The sequence below is a fragment of the Canis aureus genome, chromosome 2 (genome assembly GCF_053574225.1).
Source record: "Canis aureus isolate CA01 chromosome 2, VMU_Caureus_v.1.0, whole genome shotgun sequence".
Taxonomy (NCBI): Eukaryota; Metazoa; Chordata; class Mammalia; order Carnivora; family Canidae; genus Canis; species Canis aureus.
Genome location: NC_135612.1, coordinates 25,134,019 through 25,152,338, shown reverse-complemented (window position 1 = coordinate 25,152,338; position 18,320 = coordinate 25,134,019). Strand labels below are relative to the sequence as shown.

General features: G+C 37.9%; 1 pseudogene; it reads right to left on the bottom strand.

Annotated features, from left to right (window-relative positions):
* Window positions 1-7,095: 7,095 nt before the first annotated feature.
* On the bottom strand, window positions 7,096-7,715 carry LOC144291638 (GTP-binding nuclear protein Ran pseudogene; annotated as a pseudogene).
* Window positions 7,716-18,320: the final 10,605 nt, after the last annotated feature.

Below are 18,320 nucleotides of genomic sequence, written 5' to 3'. Positions count from 1 at the left end.
TGAGAATGGATTTGGAAAGTTTTTTAAAAAAATCATACTAAATATGATCTCTCCCTTGCATGTTTCCTCTCACACACACACACACAAAAATTGCTTTTCCTTTCCATCTATTCTCATGTCTATATATGGCCCTATCCATTGCTATAGACCTCTGCATCAGGTTCACTAAAATAGCTAGGTATCTTACAATTGAATAAGTGTGTTAATTTACTTAGTGATTAGCAGCCCAAGAAATTCAATAAATATTTTACATACCTTGCCAGCATTTCAAAATTGGGAGTGTTCACATAAAATTCTATATTTTTGCTCATTCTTAAACTCAATCTGCATTTCCCTGTAGAATCAATATACTGGAGCTGAGGAACACCCAAACACTTTAAAAGGATCTTATACTCTTCAGATTGCCACATCCCCACCTACTCTATTTTATTGTTTTATTTTTATCTACTTTGCCCCAGGCCTTTCAGTCTGCATCTTTCATCGAGCCATTTCCTCACAGAGTTGTTTCTTTGACCCTAGCACATTCAATTTATATACCTAGATCTTGAATGAGTCAGTACTGTTGTCTTTTTAATAGAGAATGTATTGCACATATTATTTTGTGTTTCCAAAAAAATGATCACTGGGAAATATTCTTCTTATTTCCAGCACATAGTATAGGTTCAGTAAATATTTGAGTGAATGAATGAAGATTGGCCATTCAAAATACTTTAGACAGACAGACATCGCTAAATGTCTCCTGAAGGTAAAATTGGTTAACTATACTCAAACTGCAGGAAACATGGCAGTTTTGATAAAACATACTTTTCATTTAACATCTTCCTATGGATGCGTGGTTAACATCTACACTTCTCTCCAGCTAATATTTAAATAGTTTCATCACTACAAGAATTGTATTTTGAAAGTGATTTCTGTTAGCATCAATAGTTCTTTCCATACTTTGTATTAGACTGTGTACTGCTTCAAATGGTTTTAGTCATGGTTTATGAATCATGCTTGATATTAAGGTTTAGATTATTATGTTGAGTAAAAAGAATTTGAAAATGGTTCAGTGGTGGCAAAAATAAGATGTTTATGCAGGAATGTAAATTATGAAGGATCATAAGATTGTAAAGAGTTGGCAACAGCTATTCAGGGAGAAAGTTTGTCTGCTTTGTGTTCATTGAATGGATTTCCACCTCGAGTTTAGAATTTGCCTAATCCTGTTCAAATCATTCTTCATCTCTGACAAGATCAAAAATTTACTCAAGAAAGAAAGTAAAAAAAAAAAAAAATTCTTTTTCTACTGAATCTTTCTACTTTGGGATTTAGACAAGTATTTGATTGTTAAAACCCTAAGCTAGGTAAAGCTAGGTATTCTGGAGACTATATTGCACCTCCTTTTGAGGGGCTGGTGGTAGGAGAGCAAGCAGGTAATAAGAAGCCTTAATGCTGAGACTGTGCTCCTCCCCTCCCAATTCTTCTGAAGGAATTTAAGGTAAAAAGAAATCTTCACCTACTATTGAATAATATCCCTTTGTGGCTTTATCCTTTTGGATTCAGGCTGATTACAGTGCCTACCTTATCTAACTCACAAGGAAATTTTCCACACTCTCAGCCTTTGATGCCTGGTTAGCCCTATTTTACATCTTCTGAAAAACTTCCTTAGCAGCCTTATTAGATCAGGAGTGGATATATGACCCAAGAACATCCAATTTCTGACAGTAAAATGACAGAATTTGATGATATTGTCTGATCCTAAAAGGTTAGCTAGACCAAATATATTTCCTTTTGAGGATTTAATCCAGGAACTCTACCGTGAAAGTTGAAGTTAATAAACTATATAGAGAAATGGCCTATGAAATAGAGTCAAGGTCTTAAGATAGAGCATAATGTCAAACTAGCATTATGAATAAGAAAATCATCTATGAGTATACAGAAACTAAAATTTGGAACAAATATATTCAGAGTAGAAGAAAGGAATAACTTACTTGTCGACTACCTGGGAGGGAAGAAGCCAGTTTTGAATTCCCACCTCTCCTTTCACTAAAATTATTGTAGGGACTCCAACAGAAAGTAATAATGTGTAATGGTTAAGTAGGTGGGGCTATGGAGTCAGGAAGTCTGGGCTCAAATCACAGCTTTATTATTTAATAGCTCAGCATTCATAGTTATGCAAATTGCAAAACTTTTTTTTAATTTTAATTTATATGTTTTAATTCATTATGTAATAATAATATCACAGTCTATTTTACAAGTTAAATGTATGAGAATGTATGAAATAGAAATTGCAGGAAAAAAACTAAAGAGAAGTCAGGAATATGATTTTTTCCAAAACCAGAGGCCAAAGGAAGATGTGTTGCCTGCAGGGCCCAAGCAGGAGGCATGGATGGGGCGGGAACAGCATTGGCTCTCGTGGTAAGCATCTGTCCCTGTGTCACCCTGGGAAGGAGTCAAAGCTCACCCTCTGGCCTGGTCTGGGGTTGGGAGTTTAGTCTGGTCAGTGGAAGATGGCGGCTTAGGAGGAAACAGCCATCTGGTTATCTATACCAGATAGATAGATCTTTTGGTGCTATAATTTTATTCTTCCTCAGAACCTGGAGAGAATAAAGCTAAGAGGAATTCTTTTAAAAAGAATTGTATTGGCGCACCTGGGTGGTTCAGGTGGTTAAGCATTTGTCTTCAGCTCAGGTCATGATCTCAGGGTCCTGAGATAGAGCCCTGGATAGGACTCCTCGCTCCGTATGGTGTCTACTTTCTGCCCCGCCCCCCCCCCCCGACCTCAAATAAATAAATAAAATCTTAAAAAATAAAATAGAATAAAAAGACTTGTCTCCTTAATGGGTGAGTCTCTGGATATGCTCACCTACTTTGGTTCTAAGCCCTCAACATTGTCTTGGGCCTGCTGTTTCCCAATTACTTTTCCAGTTCCTGAGTATGTTAAAAAAAAAAAAAAAAAGAAAGAAAGAAAGAAGAAAGAAAGAAGAAAGAAAGAAAGAAAGAAAGAAAGAAAGAAAGAAAGAAAGAAAGAAAGACACCCACCTATTGTCAGTCACTAGCTGAGGATATTGCACCCTCTGGGGAGGTTTTGGGACACGATATCACTTTTTAGATACTAACTGCTCATAACTTCCCAAGTGCCTACACAATGCAGCTCCACTTTTTCCATCCTTACCTCTTACATTTTTTCTGAGTAATCACTCCAATCCTGACAGATTTGTTGATTTAGAATATGTGTCCCTCACACAAGTTTCTCAGTTCTGCTCGTTATATATCCTTTACCAGAATCCCCCATATGTCCTTCCTCTTGTTCTCTCCTGAACCATCTCCTCCCACAAGGTTTTCCAAGAACCTTCCCTGATCATCTCACCTCCGACAAAGATTCCTTGGTCTTGGGTTTCTGTCTTCATCCTTTAGTCTAGTTTTAGCAAGAATCCTGCTAAGTCACTTCAGCCAAAATCTCCTATCATACTATTTGATCACCCTCCATATCAGATCAAATTCCCAATCCCTCCCCCCAGGCCTCCCCACCACAGCCTGCCATTTCTGATATTATCTGATCACCCTGGCCTGCCTTCAGTAAGAATCCTGTTAGGTCAGTTTAGGAAAAAAAAAAAAAAATTGTCTCACCCTCTTAGTGATTTCCATGTATCAACTCCCTCATTTGGCTCCTTGGCTATAAATCCCCACTTTTCCAGGTTGTATTTTGGAATTAAGCTTGATCTCTCCTTCCCCTACTGCAAAAGCCCAATGCAGTATCCCTATAGCTATAGCAATAGTCCTGAATAAAGTCCGCCTTATAATATTAACAGGTGTCATGAACAGCTTTTTCTTTAACACCCACACTGGCCTTGACGTCCTCTAGTCTCACAGTGTATACAGCTCATTTCAGCCATTATAAGCTATTTGTGGTGTTATTTCCGTGCCTCAGAAATAAATATTTCTGTGGTGTTAGGTCTGTGCCAAATTATTCCGTGTTGTCCATTATGGTGCTTCGAACACTAGAAGTGTTTAATAAATACCCGTTAGTTCTTTTGGAGATAAACACGATTGTCAATTTGCCACAAGGCTGGGGAATACAGTGGTTGAACACTTCTCAAGAAACCCACCCAGAAGCTTTGTCAGTGACTTGTGGAAGTAGCAGGAGGAGATCACCTGAGCCTCGCTGTAGGTGGGTTGTCTGGAAAGCAGATTTGAGGATGGAAATGAGTATGCCAGGGGGTTGTCAGGCAGTTGTTTCAAGATCAATAACTATAGAAGGAGAAGGAAGGAAGGAAGCCAGATCAAACAAAGAGAGAAACGGGGCTGCAGAGAAGTTACAAGGCCTGGGCAGACCCGGTGGGGGGACACTAATGCCAGGATAACCCTTCAGAGACTTCCCAAATGGGAGCAAGGGTGTGAGACCTTTATACTCACTCTTACCTCATTAACCACTTTCTAAATGTGGGCTGCCCTTGGCAGGCGGCCAGTCTCTTTAGCTGAAACAATTCCCAGAGACGGCTTACAACTGAGCTCTGTTTGCTAACAGCATTCCCAGCAGTTGGGGAAATATGTCCTTCAGTCCTGAAAAGGGAATCTGAGAGGCACAGCATAGGGTCACAAGCAGACTTCTGCGAAGACATGAAGATGTAGAGGCTAGAAAGTTCAAGTCTAGACTGGATCAGATAAGGTCCATATCTGTCGACACTTGCTTTGGACCCCTCAGTAGGTTCTCTCTTGCCCATGTAAAAAAGTACAAACTCTTCTGTCTGGCAACCTAGCCCCGCACGGGCCTTTATTTCAATCATACACCCTCTAAAACACCGGAACTACTTGCCCTTGGCTTATGTTTTTACCTCTGTATTGAATATCTTTTGACAATCCAAGCTATGTTCATCATAGAAGCCAGATTTCATCTCACCTCATCTTTTACTGACCCTTCACCCCAGCCTTGTCTACCAGTTCTTCCTGAGGCACACGTGAATTGTTTCATCTGCTCCATTCATCTGGGCCCTTGAATGCACCCCACTCTGTGCAGCCATATAATTGGCACATGCATAAACCTTGCTCTGCTTGTGAGACTGTAAGCTCCCTGAGGGTGAGAATTGTGCTTACAACACCCAACATGGGGCCTAGTGCATCATGGTGATCCAAAATATATTTACTCCTCAAACCCTGACCTACCTCAGGTCAGCTGCATAAGGGGGAAAAAAAAAACCTTTGCTTCTTAAAAATGCTCATGAATGGGGCCCCACTTAGCCCTCCTTATACATGGGTGCCTCTGCTTCGATGAGAAGTAATAAAGCACAGTAGACAAAAGGGAAAAAATAAAGGATGAGGCCTTTGCTCAGATGTTCTCATTTACAGTATACTTCAGTTCAGGAAATAAAGGCTTCCTGCCAATTCAAATGACATTATTTTTGTGGAAGCTTACCCACAGGCATGTCAAAAGACATGCGCACAAAATAAGTTAATGATATATAGCATGAATTGGTTAAAATTGAGTTCAGGTAAATCAGAAATTTTTGAAGAGTCAACAAAATTTCAAAATTCACAGTCATTTCCTGAAAGTAGAGTCTGGTAAAATTGGCTTATCACCTGACTCTTAATGCACATATGCGATTTCCTGCTTACAGCATTTCCCAAAGGGATGAGAAAAAAATGTTTTACAACTTGGGAAGTTTTATAAGAGGGATTATCTATAGTTCCTGAATAAGAAGCCTTCTCCCTCTCCAGGCACACCTGCAACTCCTAATAACCGACTTACGCAATTTTCCTCTCTACTTGAATCAAAATTGGCAATAAATGTTGTATATGTCTCGCAGAGTGAATGTTTAAATCTTGTATTTACTGGTTCATGAAACTGGTTGCCTCTAGTTTACCAGCATGGAGGGGTGGGTTTGCAGGGAGCAATTAGGGATAAGATAGCCAAAGAAACACAAAGTCAGTTGAAAAAAGAAATCTGTGTGTCTGGCTCTCTTTATGAATTATGACTATTCAAGGGGGGAAAAAATCTGAACCTTTGCCAAAAGACTGGTGTGTAAAGGGACAGCTGGAGTTTTCTGTTAGGGGTTACAATGCATTACTTGTTCCATAAGGGAAAAAGGGGATCACTTACCACAGCAACTCACACATTGCATGAGACACTGGCACATCTCTACCTCGTGAAGCATTTTCTTCAAAGGAAAAGAACTAGATATTTCAGGAAGGTCATTGAAGATCTTGCGGGTACAGACATGCTGACCTTCCTGGTAGAGATTTGTAGCCTTTGTGGTGTGTGGACTCAGTCTCTATAGATGCCTTCATTGTGCTATAGCTTTTATACAGGATGTATTGTTTAAACTGCCAACCCTAATTCCAATTCCCTTAGAGACTCAGGAAATTCTAACTAAATAATATAAAACCCCATTGTATTTTTCTTTGGTTGAGATGCAAATAACATTTTGAACAAGAATGTTAACAAATACATAAACATGGCACTAAGTTGGAACTTTCACGGGGACTCTAAAATTTAAATGTTTTAAACACTTAAATACAAATGAAGAAGAATGAAAAAAAAGAATATAACCACATTGAAAAATCTCTTAGGAATCAGAGACTCTGCCCCCTGCTGTCCTTGAGTCTGTGCTGATAGTAGGGCTGTGTGTGCCCTACTATCAGCCCTGAGACCTGCGCCAGCCAGTACGGGTTAAACTCTGAACAACGGTCTCCACCAGCTTCAAAGCAGATACATGGGGAGAGTCACATCTTTTCCTAATCCTAGATTTACTTGTTTTTATTTATTTGTTTGTTTTTAGATATTTGAAATACAACTTTATTCTGATTCTAAACGAAGAAGAAGGGGAATGACAGTGACAAATGAGACTTCACCGCTGATACTGTGATGTGGCTATACCAATCTTATGTTTGAAACTCAGGAAGGAAACACCTGCATTCCAAAACAGCTAAATATGCAGGTCCAGAACACGAAGGCACTTTTTAAAATGCCACATTCACTCTGAAGCCCATTCGTCTCATTTAACATTCCAGAGATTAAGCACATGTTGTGCTCAAGTGGCAAACACTCTGCACCACTGACACCACAGGACAGTGGCCTATAAAACTAGATTTCTGACATGGGGTTCCATGTGCACTTTCTCACGTTGTCTGAGCAACCTCTAGATCATGCTCATGCTATGCTGTCAGGGCTGAGTCCGTGACAACTTCTGGTGGGACAAGAGCAGGGATGGCGACAAACTCCAAGTTCGGGTCTCCAACGGGTTTCTCACAAGCCACAGAAAGGACTTTTCAAAGTCGTAGTTACTTTTGGCAGAAATGTCATAGTACTAAAGGTTCTTCGTTCAGTGGAAGACATTTTGCCTTGACTTTCCTATGCTTAGTGCCCCCTTGGTTGTCACATAGCACAATGGGGATGCATTCCCATAGTCGTACCAGGTCTCTAGGCCAGTTAGGCCCATTCTTAAAAGTAATCCTTGATATCACATCAACATTATAATGACTCCTGGGGCTTGGATGTAATCGCCATCTCTCAGCCCACCAAATTTCTCCTGACCAGCTGTACCCCCTACATTGAACTTAATAGGTCCCCTATTGATATGGAACACAAGGGGATGGACATCGACACCCAAGGTGGCCACATACTTCTACTTATATTCACAAGTAAGATGACATTTCACAAATGTAGTTTTTCCAGTATCACCATCGCCATCCAATACAAGTTTGAACTGGACTTGGGGTGCTCCTTGGGCAGCTTTCATGCTGTTGCCTCCGAAAGTGTCTCTGGCCTGTTTAACTGAGGCTCCTAACCCTAGGTTTAAACAAATAAACAAAAAAACTTTGTAAAGGTTGATTGAACTATCATGTTCAGTGATCTGCTTTACTGTATGCAGTTGGGGTTCATTTCCTAGATTTCCAAAATTAGTGGAAAAGTCAGACCCCATCTTGCTGGTTAAGCATATCAAGGCAAATTAATTTAAAATCATCTCATATTTTATTTTCCCTAGAAAGGTGTATGTTTAAGTAGATGTTTATAATGCCTGTGGAGAAGAAAAATAGGAATTGGTGCTTTTAAACCAACCTTGAAGAATTTGGGAGTGTCTCAAGCAAAGGGGATCAGGTTCTAGGATTTATAGTAGCAGCCTTCTGGAAGGCACTAGCTAGAGATTCCACTTGGTTTCCTGAAGGGTGGGGCATACACCAGCACTCAGCACTCGAGTTTTCTTGGACCATGGCCTCAGCAATGAAGCCGTACTAATGGCCCAGGGGTTATTCAAATTCAAGGGCAACTCTGAAGTGTAGTAGCAGAGAACAGGCCACTCACTTGCCATTAGAAAATTCTTCACATATGTTTTAGTCCTTTAGCATTTGTGGTAAGATTTCAACAGAAGGAATGTGAATAGTATTTTCCAAAAAGGTTCTAGTTGCCTGAAGGATTTCCTATCATTTAAAATGTCTGTTGGCAGGTAAACTGAATAAAAAGAATTTCTTCTCACCAGTATTTTACACACTTGTTGAATGTTCATATTAATGATAAAAGACCTGAAAGAAAATAAGACGAGCCCACATTGTATTTTATGCTCTGTTTGCTCAGATGACATATTAATGTTCCAGAAAGTAGCTCATTACCATTTCTATTGAAGAGGTCTCTTTCTACTTCATTCATCAGCTTTGCTTTTATTATTGTCTTACTGACTACTGGAGTGTGTTTAGTATTTTTGTCATTGACCTTTTATCTCTGTTCATATTTTGTTCTATAACATCTTATTTTTTAGAATGGCTGTAATGCTTCTTTATTGAAATATAATTAGCATATGGTATTATATCACTTTCAGGTATACATTATAAATGATTAAACAATTCTACACATTACTCAGTGCTCGTCACAGTAAATATACCCTTAATCTCCTTTTATTTATTTGATTCATCCCCCTACCCACATCCTTTCTGGAAAACACCAGTTTGTTCTCTGTATTTAGGAGTCTGTTTTTGTGTTTGTGTCTTTTTTTTCTGTTTTTTTTTTATTTGAGTGAAATCATATGGTATTTTTTTTCTCTGTATGATTTATTTCACTTAGCATAATACCTTCATTGTATGTATGCTTATTTCACTTAGTATATTACCCCCTTTGTCCATCCATGTTTTTTGCAAATGGCAAGATCACATTCTTTTATATGGTTGCATGATATTCCATTGTACATATATACCATTCTTATTTATCTGTTCATCTATAGATACTTGGGTTGCTTCTATATCTTGGCTGCTTTAAGTAATGCTTCAATAAACAGAGGAGTGCATATATCTTCTTGAATTAGTGTTTTCATATTCTTTGGGTAGCTATACACCATTTTGACAGGTGTAAGGTGATATCTCATTGTGATTTTGATTTGCATTCCCTCGATGATAAGTGATGTTGAGCATCTTTTTATGTGTCTATTAGCCATATACACGTCTTCTTTGGAAAAATGTCTATTTAGGTCCTCTGCCCATTTTTAATTAGATTATTTTTGTGTGTATTGAGTTGTATACATTCTTTATGTATTTTGAGTATTAACCACTTATGAGATACATCATTTGGGTTTTTTTTAAGATTGATTTATTCATTTGAGAGAGAGAGAGAGAGAACATGTGAGTGGAGGCAGGGGCAGAAGGTGAGGGAGAGAATCTTAAGCAGAACCCCCACTGAATGTGGAGCCTGATGTGGGGCTCAATCTCACAACCCTGAGACCATGACCTGAGCTGAAATCAAGAGTTGGACATTTAACTACTTGAGCCACTCAGGCACTCCTCAGATATATCATTTGTAAATATCTTCTCCCATTCAGTGGGTTGCTTTGTTGTTTTCTTGATGGTTTCCTACACTCTGTAAAAGCTTTTTATTTTGGTACAGTCCCAAAAGTTTTTTTTTGTTTTTGTCTTTTTTTTTTTTTTTTACTTTTTGTTTCCCTTGCCTGAGGAAACATTTCTAGAAAAATATTTCTATGAGTAAATCTATTTAAATATCATAGAAGAGGGATGTCTGGGTGGTTCAGCCAGTTAAGTGTCTGCCTTTGGCTCAGGTCATGATCCCAGGATCCTGGGACTGAGCCCTGCATTAGACTGTCTGTTCAGCAGGGAGTCTGCTTCTCACTCTCCCTCTGTGCTCTCTCTCCCTATCTCTCTCTTTTACTCTCATTCTCTCTCAAGTAGATAAATAAAATCTTTAAAAATCATAGAAAAAGAAAAAAAAGGAAGTCCTTAGTATTTGACTTAAAAACTATAGTTTGTAATCACAGTTCTTTTTTTAATCATCCAAATTTTTTAAAATTTTGGTAAAATGCACGTAAGATTTATAATCTTAACTATTTTTAAGTATATAGTACAGTATTGTGAAGCATATTTCACATTGTTTTACAACCAATCTCTACAACTTTTTCATTTTACGAAACTGAAAGTCTGTGCTCGTTAAACAACTCCCCATTTCTCCCTCCTCCTGGTCCCTTACAAGCACCATTCTAGTCTGTTTATATGAATTTGACTATGCTAAATACCCCATTTAAGCAGAATCCTATAGTATTCATCTTTTTGTGACTGCCTTATTTCATGTAGCATGATGTCCTCAATGTTCATCCATGTTCCTTTTTAAGGCTAAGTGATATTCCTTTGTATGTACATACCACATTTTGTTTATCCATCCATCTGTTGATGGACGTTTGGATTACCTCCGCTTTTTGGCTATTATGAATAATGCTTTTATGAACATGAGTATGCAAATATCTGTCTGAGTTCTTACTTTCAATTCTTTTGGATGCATATACCGAAGTGGGATTGCCGAATCATTGGTTAATTTTAGTTCACCATTATGAGAAATTGCCATGCTGTTTTCTATAGCCACTGCACCATTTTACATCCTCATTAACAGCTTACAAAAGTTCCAAGTTTTTCAGATTTTTCTTTTGTTTTGTTTTCCAGACAGTAGCCAACCTGATTGGTGAGAGGTGTTTTTTGTTGTGGTTTTGATTTGCATTTCCCTAGTGATTAGTGATGTTGAACATCTTTTCATATGCTTGATGACCATTTGCATATCATCTACAAAAAACTGTCTATTCAGGTCCTTTGCCCATCTTCTTAGGTCATTTCCTTTTTGTAGAGTTATAAGAGTTCTTTATATATTCTAGATATTAATCCCTTTGATATATGATTTGCAAGTATTTATTCCTGTTCTATAGGCTGCCTTTTCCTTCTTTGAATGTGCCCTTTGATGTATAGTTTTTTTTCTTTTGATGTAGTCCAATTTATCTAATTTTATGTTTGTTGCCTACAACTACAGTCAGTCAGTTGAGATTTGTACATTGTATACAGATTAATCAGAATCTACATCTGAAGTTGAATTTAATGCTGTTTTTACTTGTGGTAGTTTTTTTTTTTTTTAAGATTTAATTTATTTATTCATGACAGACAGAGAGAGAAAGAGAGAGGCAGAGACACAAGCAGAGAGAGAAGCAGGCTACATGCAGGACTCGAGCCCAGTGCAGGACTCGATCCTGGGACCTCAGGATCTTGCCCTGGGCCAAAGGCAGGCGCTCAACCACTGAGCCACCCAGGAGTCCCTTGGTGGTAGTTTCTAACAGTTTTTTAAGTTTTTAAACTTGATGGACAAGATGGTGCCACCATCCTTTTAAAAGGTTAATTGAGTTGATGAAAATAGATTAGGGTATATTTGGGTAACAGCACTTTTTTTTTTTTGTCTACCATATTTATGCTACTCATTTCACTCCAGTGAAAGACTAAAGAGATTTTTAATTACCATATATTTTAGCTCCCCCAAGCATAGTAAAAAGGAGGAAATTATATATATTTTTTTTAATTTTTTATTTATTTATGATAGTCACAGAGAGAGAGAGAGAGGCAGAGACACAGGCAGAGGGAGAAGCAGGCTCCATGCACCAGGAGCCTGATGTGGGGCTCGATCCCGGGTCTCCAGGATCGCGCCCTGGCCCAAAGGCAGGCGCCAAACCGCTGCGCCACCCAGGGATCCCGGAAATTATATTTTTAACATATAATGAGAAATGTATGCATTCAAACCCAACAGAGAAAAGCAAAAAGATATTGTTCCTCCCAGCAACTACAATTAACACATCCTGTCTTTCTTCAAAATCCAAATCTTTTTACCTACATTGAGACTAAACAGGAGTTTCTTTGTGCAGTCTTAGGATCTTTGAATGCTGAGAAGCTACCTCTAGGGAATAAAATATTAAAGAAAAAAAATATTAAAGAAGCTCTCTTTGTATTAAGCAAGTTGCTGTTCAACATTTGTGCAAGAGTTAGTTACCCCGTTTTAGTGAAAGTACTACCATAGGATTTTTCCTGGTGGAAAATATAGTTGTAAAATGTCATAAAGGCTATATGAATTTATAGGAGTATGGAGAAAAGAGTAACAAGAAAACACAAATAATTCTTATTTTTTTTTCAAATCCCTGCCATTAAAATTGCCTTTTGCTTTCTCTCCTCCATTTTATTGTGACATGTGCTGTAACAATAGATCTACAGTGTGGGACATTTCTTGTTTTTCTATGTGAATCTGTATTTAAGCATTAAGAAGTAGATTACTTTCCTTTTTTTTTTTTAATTTTTATTTATTTATGATAGTCACAGAGAGAGAAAGAGAGAGAGGCAGAGACACAGGCAGAGGGAGAAGCAGGCTCCATGCACCGGAAGCCCGATGTGGGATTCGATCCCTGGTCTCCAGGATCGCGCCCTGGGCCAAAGGCAGGCGCCAAACCGCTGCGCCACCCAAGGATCCCGGATTACTTTCCTTTTTGCATGGTAATTCAGTAGCCACTAAAATGTATAAAGGTTAGGATCCACAACTATCTGCATTACTCTCTACCTTTCACAGCCGACAGACTCTTTGAGGTGAAATCTGAATTTGATCTCTGGAGAACATTCAAGACCTTAAGGATATCTCAGACTTTGCTGTCATTTGCCACCTTTAACTCTCAATTTGCTGGGAGACAGTACATTCCTGATGAGCACAGATAAGTTTTTGTTCCCATGTGTGTGATTTACAAGGACCTGAATAATGTCGTGATAAACTTATGTCTCCCTCTTGAGATGAGCATCTGGTTGGTTAGATGCTCTACAATTCTTGCTGTGAATATTTTTCTATCTACAGAAAGGCAAATTGGACTTATTATATTCAAAGGAATATTCTTTTTTCTTTCTTTTTTTGTTACTTTGGTGTTAATGTTTTTACTTTTTGTATGGGAAGGTGAAGAAATTTAGAAATAAAACAGAGGGAAGAAATAGAAACAAAGAAAATGCTGCAGAATAAGAAGAAAGAAGAGAGAATAATTAGGAAGGTAGGAAAGATAAGAAAAAGTAAGTGTAAAGCAGAACATTTTGTCTAGCCTCTGCTAATTTCTTATAGCTTTGGGATTTATACTGTAATTACTATTCACATGACACATCAGGGTGGTAAAGTGATTAACTGGGAATTCAAGATGAAAGAGCCTTTGAAAGAACTTTATCTAACTTAGCCCCACAACTTGCAGAGGAAGAACCACACTGTGAAATGATTTCCCCGAAGTTCTTCCTGGTAGTTAATAGAACTAAAATTACAACTAATGACCAAGTCAGTATTTTTAAGTGACAAATACAGGGTAATCAAAATTCTGATATTAAGCCCACTCAAAATTTAATGAATACCACTCCCCATACATTACTAGACAGTCTAAATCATGTCATTGCAGTATACTTGAATTATGCTCTTGGTGCAACACGACGGAATTGGTTCATAGTCCTTGGAAAAGGAGCTAGGAAACCTTGTTTTGGCTCTGCTTACTCTTCTGAACTTAAATTTCCCCATCTATAAAATATAAGTGTTGAATAGATGACTTCCAAAGTCGTTTCCAGGTCTGAAAACAAATTTCTAAGAATATATCCTCATTCAAATTCACATAGAGTTCTCCACAAGCTCAGTCGTGAAGCACTTTTTGCAGAGCAATATTTGCCTAGTAGATCTCATCGGCATGCAATCCGCCACGTCAATACAGTCAATGTGGTCAGCCCGTCAGGTTTGGATAAGCTTTGCTGCTTTACTCAATTTGAAGCAATCGTTGCCACACTCCTCTGCATCCACACCACCCAAGTATGCATTCCTAATTGGCCAAAGTTATTAAATGGCTCAGAAGAGGAGAGGTTTTTGTTTTGTTTGTTTTTTTTTTTTTAATTTTTCTTTCCAAATTCTCAACAGAGAACAAAGCAAAATGTGCTAGAAGACCACATATTCTGCAACTCCCGTGCTAGGCTGTATATATCACCCTGTAGAGGACAAGCTTCTTTTCTCTAGCCCTAAAAATCTCAAAAACAAAACTTAAATTTCTATAGCATGAGGTTAACCCCATTGTACTGTGGAAAGAGCCTCAAAAATAGACTTAGTTTCTTGAAGAACAAAATAATGAAAACAGATGTAAGACTTTTGTAAACAGTAGAAAACTGTCTACAGATGGATGAATGGGTTGCCATAAGAGCTGATGTACTTGTAACGAAGGAGGGTGAGCATACATCCTGTTTTTCCTGGGACAGTCCTGATTACTTCTATTATCCCAGTGTAACTATTCATAGCACCTCTTTCACTCCAAAAGTGTCTCAGTTGGGAAACTAAATAGCAGTGTTACCTATCAAATAAGCCGTACTAATAAAAGTTTGTTTTCCTCATCGCAGGAGTGGAGGGAACAGTTCTCTTCAGGGCTTCCTTTCAAGATAGTCACCTTGAATTGCAAATTCAAGAACATTGGCCACCTATATGGTCATTATAATAAAGTCTATTGTCCCTCCTCAGTTGCCTGTCAACCTAACCATGAGAAACCTATTTGATCATACTTAGAGTCCATCCCTATCTTGGCCTGTATGAGAGCAGATATCCAAGGCAGCATCTTTCTGATCCATATGTCATGACACTGGGAAGAAAGATCATCTTTGTTGAGAAACATTGACTTATTATCACTTAAGAAAAGCCTCCTCCTTATTCTTCCCTTTGTGGGAAAAAAAAAGCAAAAAACAAAAAACAAAAAAAAAAAAAAACAACTAAGCTCCTTAAAGGCAGGAGATGGAGAAGGCTGTATTAACTGTTAACATGTGCCATATGCCAACACTAACAAGAAGGGACAGTTTTGTACTGGAACACAGAACATTAAAAGGCTTGCTTGTGGGCAAGAGAAGTGAACTGTCAATCCACTGAGTGCTTTTATATACGTGAGCCAAAACAAATTGTCAGACTTTTTTTTTTTTATGGATCATGTGATTGGAGAGAAGGATGGTTGTTGGGCAAGATATGTTTTGTAGCATTGTCACTCATATGAAATTTCAGATCATCACTTCTGAGGCTTCTCCAGGAAGTGCTGAGCATCTCAGATCACAGAGAAAAATGGAACATCTTTCATTCACTATGAACCCAGACACATCCCGGGGTTGAATGGAAAGAGAATGAACCATCCATAGCAGACATATTTATTCTCAGCCCCTTCTCCACTCTTTTTGTTTTCTGGTGGTTGGATTTTAGTTTTCTAGAAGGATATGGTAAATAAACTGTGAGGATTCATTTTTGCTTTATAACAAACAGAGTTTCTGTACATAGGCAAGTACCTTGCATTAGACAACAATCACCTGTATGAAGTATATCCTAAAAGAACAGCAAGAAGGGCAAGATATATATGATCTGTGATTATGTGCTCAGGAGGAAAATTTTTTTGGTATTTTGTTTTCTGCAGAAATACTCATTGGAAATTTAATGTGAATATACCTTACTCTAGGAGATATTTTTAAAAATAAAGCATTAAGGAACTGTTTCAAGACCTTTCAAAAAAAGCCAATAAATCATTAATTTCACTGAACAAAAATATTAGTGTTATTATTAACAGCATTAATATATAAGTAGAAAATAAAAAGAACCTATTGTGAAAATACTTCAGTAAACTCAGATTTAGTTTTTTAGAAAAACACCACTCATGCCTAGCTTGTTCATCCTATCTAAATTTTTATTTTGTCTTCTTTTTAAAAAATTTCTCATCAACCAAGTCCTTGAAGCCATGCCTTTCTATAATGTTCCTTTGATGACTTAAGTAAAACTTTCTTTCCTATTTCTGGCAGCCATTTCAACTAACCTCTGAACACTTTTTATTCTGTAGGTTGTCTTTTAGTTTTGTTGACTGTGTGACTTCACTGGTGTGAGGTGGGATCTCGTGGTTTGAATTTGTATTTCCCTGATGGCAAGTGATGCAGAGCATTTTCTCATGTGCGTGTTGACCATGTCTATGTCTTCCTCTGTGAGGAAGTTCATGTCTTTTGCCCATTTCATGATTGGATTGTTTGTTTCTTTGGTGTTGAGTTTAATAAGTTCTTTATAGATCTTGGAAACTAGCCCTTTATCTGACATGTCATTTGCAAATATCTTCTCCCATTCTGTAGGTTGTCTTTGAGTTTTGTTGACTGTATCCTTTGCTGTGCAAAAGCTTCTTATCTTGATGAAGTCCCAATAGTTCATTTTTGCCTTCTTTTCTTTTGCCTTCGTGGATGTATCTTGCAAGAAGTTACTGTGGCTGAGTTCAAAAAGGGTGTTGCCTGTGTTCTCCTCTAGGATTTTGATGGAATCTTGTCTCACATTTAGATCTTTCATCCATTTTGAGTTTATCTTTGTGTATGGTGTAAGAGAGTGGTCTAGTTTCATTCTTCTGCATGTGGATGTCCAATTTTCCCAGCACCATTTATTGAAGAGACTGTCTTTCTTTCAATGGATAGTCTTTCCTCCTTTATCAAATATTAGTTGACCATAAAGTTCAGGGTCCACTTCTGGGTTCTCTCTTCTGTTCCACTGATCTATGTGTCTGTTTTTGTGCCAGTACCACACTGTCTTGATGACCACAGCTTTGTAGTACAACCTGAAACCTGGCATTGTGATGCCCCCAGATATGGTTTTCTTTTTTAAAATTCCCCTGGCTATTCGGGGTCTTTTCTGATTCCACACAAATCTTAAAATAATTTATTCTAACTCTCTGAAGAAAGTCCATGGTATTTTGATAGGGATTGCATTAAATGTGTAAATTGCCCTGGGTAACATTGACATTTTCACAATATTAATTCTGCCAATCCATGAGCATGGAATATTTTTCCATCTCTTTGTGTCTTCCTCAATTTCTTTCAGAAGTGTTCTATAGTTTTTAGGATATAGATCCTTCACCTCTTTGGTTAGGTTTATTCCTAGGTATCTTATGCTTTTGGGTGCAATTGTAAATAGGATTGACTCCTTAACTTCTCTTTCTTCAGTCTCATTGTTAGTGTATAGAAATGCCACTGATTGAACACTTTTTAAAGATCATGAAAGGAGCTGGATGAACTAAATCACAGTCTTTTCCAACTTATGGTAAATTCTGTTCCCTCAGGAACTTGTTTAACAGTTCCCAGGGAATTTTCCTAAGATAAAGAACAAAGAATCAAATAGGAGGCCCTAGTGTTTGTGCATTACATTAGCACTGTATTTAATGTTGCCTCCATGGAGCATAAATTTTGCCTTCTGCCTAGAATTATTTGTTATGTTTGAGTTTGTATTCTACACTCCCACCAATATTATGCCGTATCCATCTTTGTTTCCATCACATCATTTATTAAAACATATTATTGGGCACCTGGATGGCTCAGCGGTTAAGCCTCTACCTTCATGCCCAGGGCATGATCCTGGAGTCCTGGGGATCGAGTCCCACATCGGGCTCCCTGCATGGAGCCTGCTTCTTCCTCTGTCTCTGCCTCTCTCTGTGTGTCTCTCATGAATAAATAAATAAATAAAATATTTAAAATAAATAAAGCATATTATTGATCATAACTATATCCCATAAACTGGTGAGAATAAATAGGTCCACTGAGTCCTTGGGAGATTTTTCATCATGGAAGTGATTCCAGGCTTTGAGGATGTTTTGTTTTTGTTTATTTTTCCATTTTGTTTCAAACTTTCTCTTTTTGGCCAATTAAAGAGAATATTCCAAGTGGGAGGCTCTTAAATGACATCATAGGCAAAGCATACTCCTCTCCTCATTTTTTAAAATTCTCTGGTTTATCAAGAAAACCTAAAAGTGGAAGAGGATCAGGAGAGAGGAAACAACTGAGTTGAAGTCAGAAGAGGGTCTTTAAGGAATATGAGACCAGACCCTCTCCTGTATTCCTGTCCTCTAGGCTCCCAGGGTCCCCAGATCATCACCATTGTTGTAATCACTCCTTTACGTGATTATTTCCCTCCTTTTTTAATGGTTAAATTGTTGTAAAAAAAAAAATCTTCCAAAAGACTATAAATGGAAGAATCTTGAGATACCATTCCTCAAAATGTAATTACTTACCAG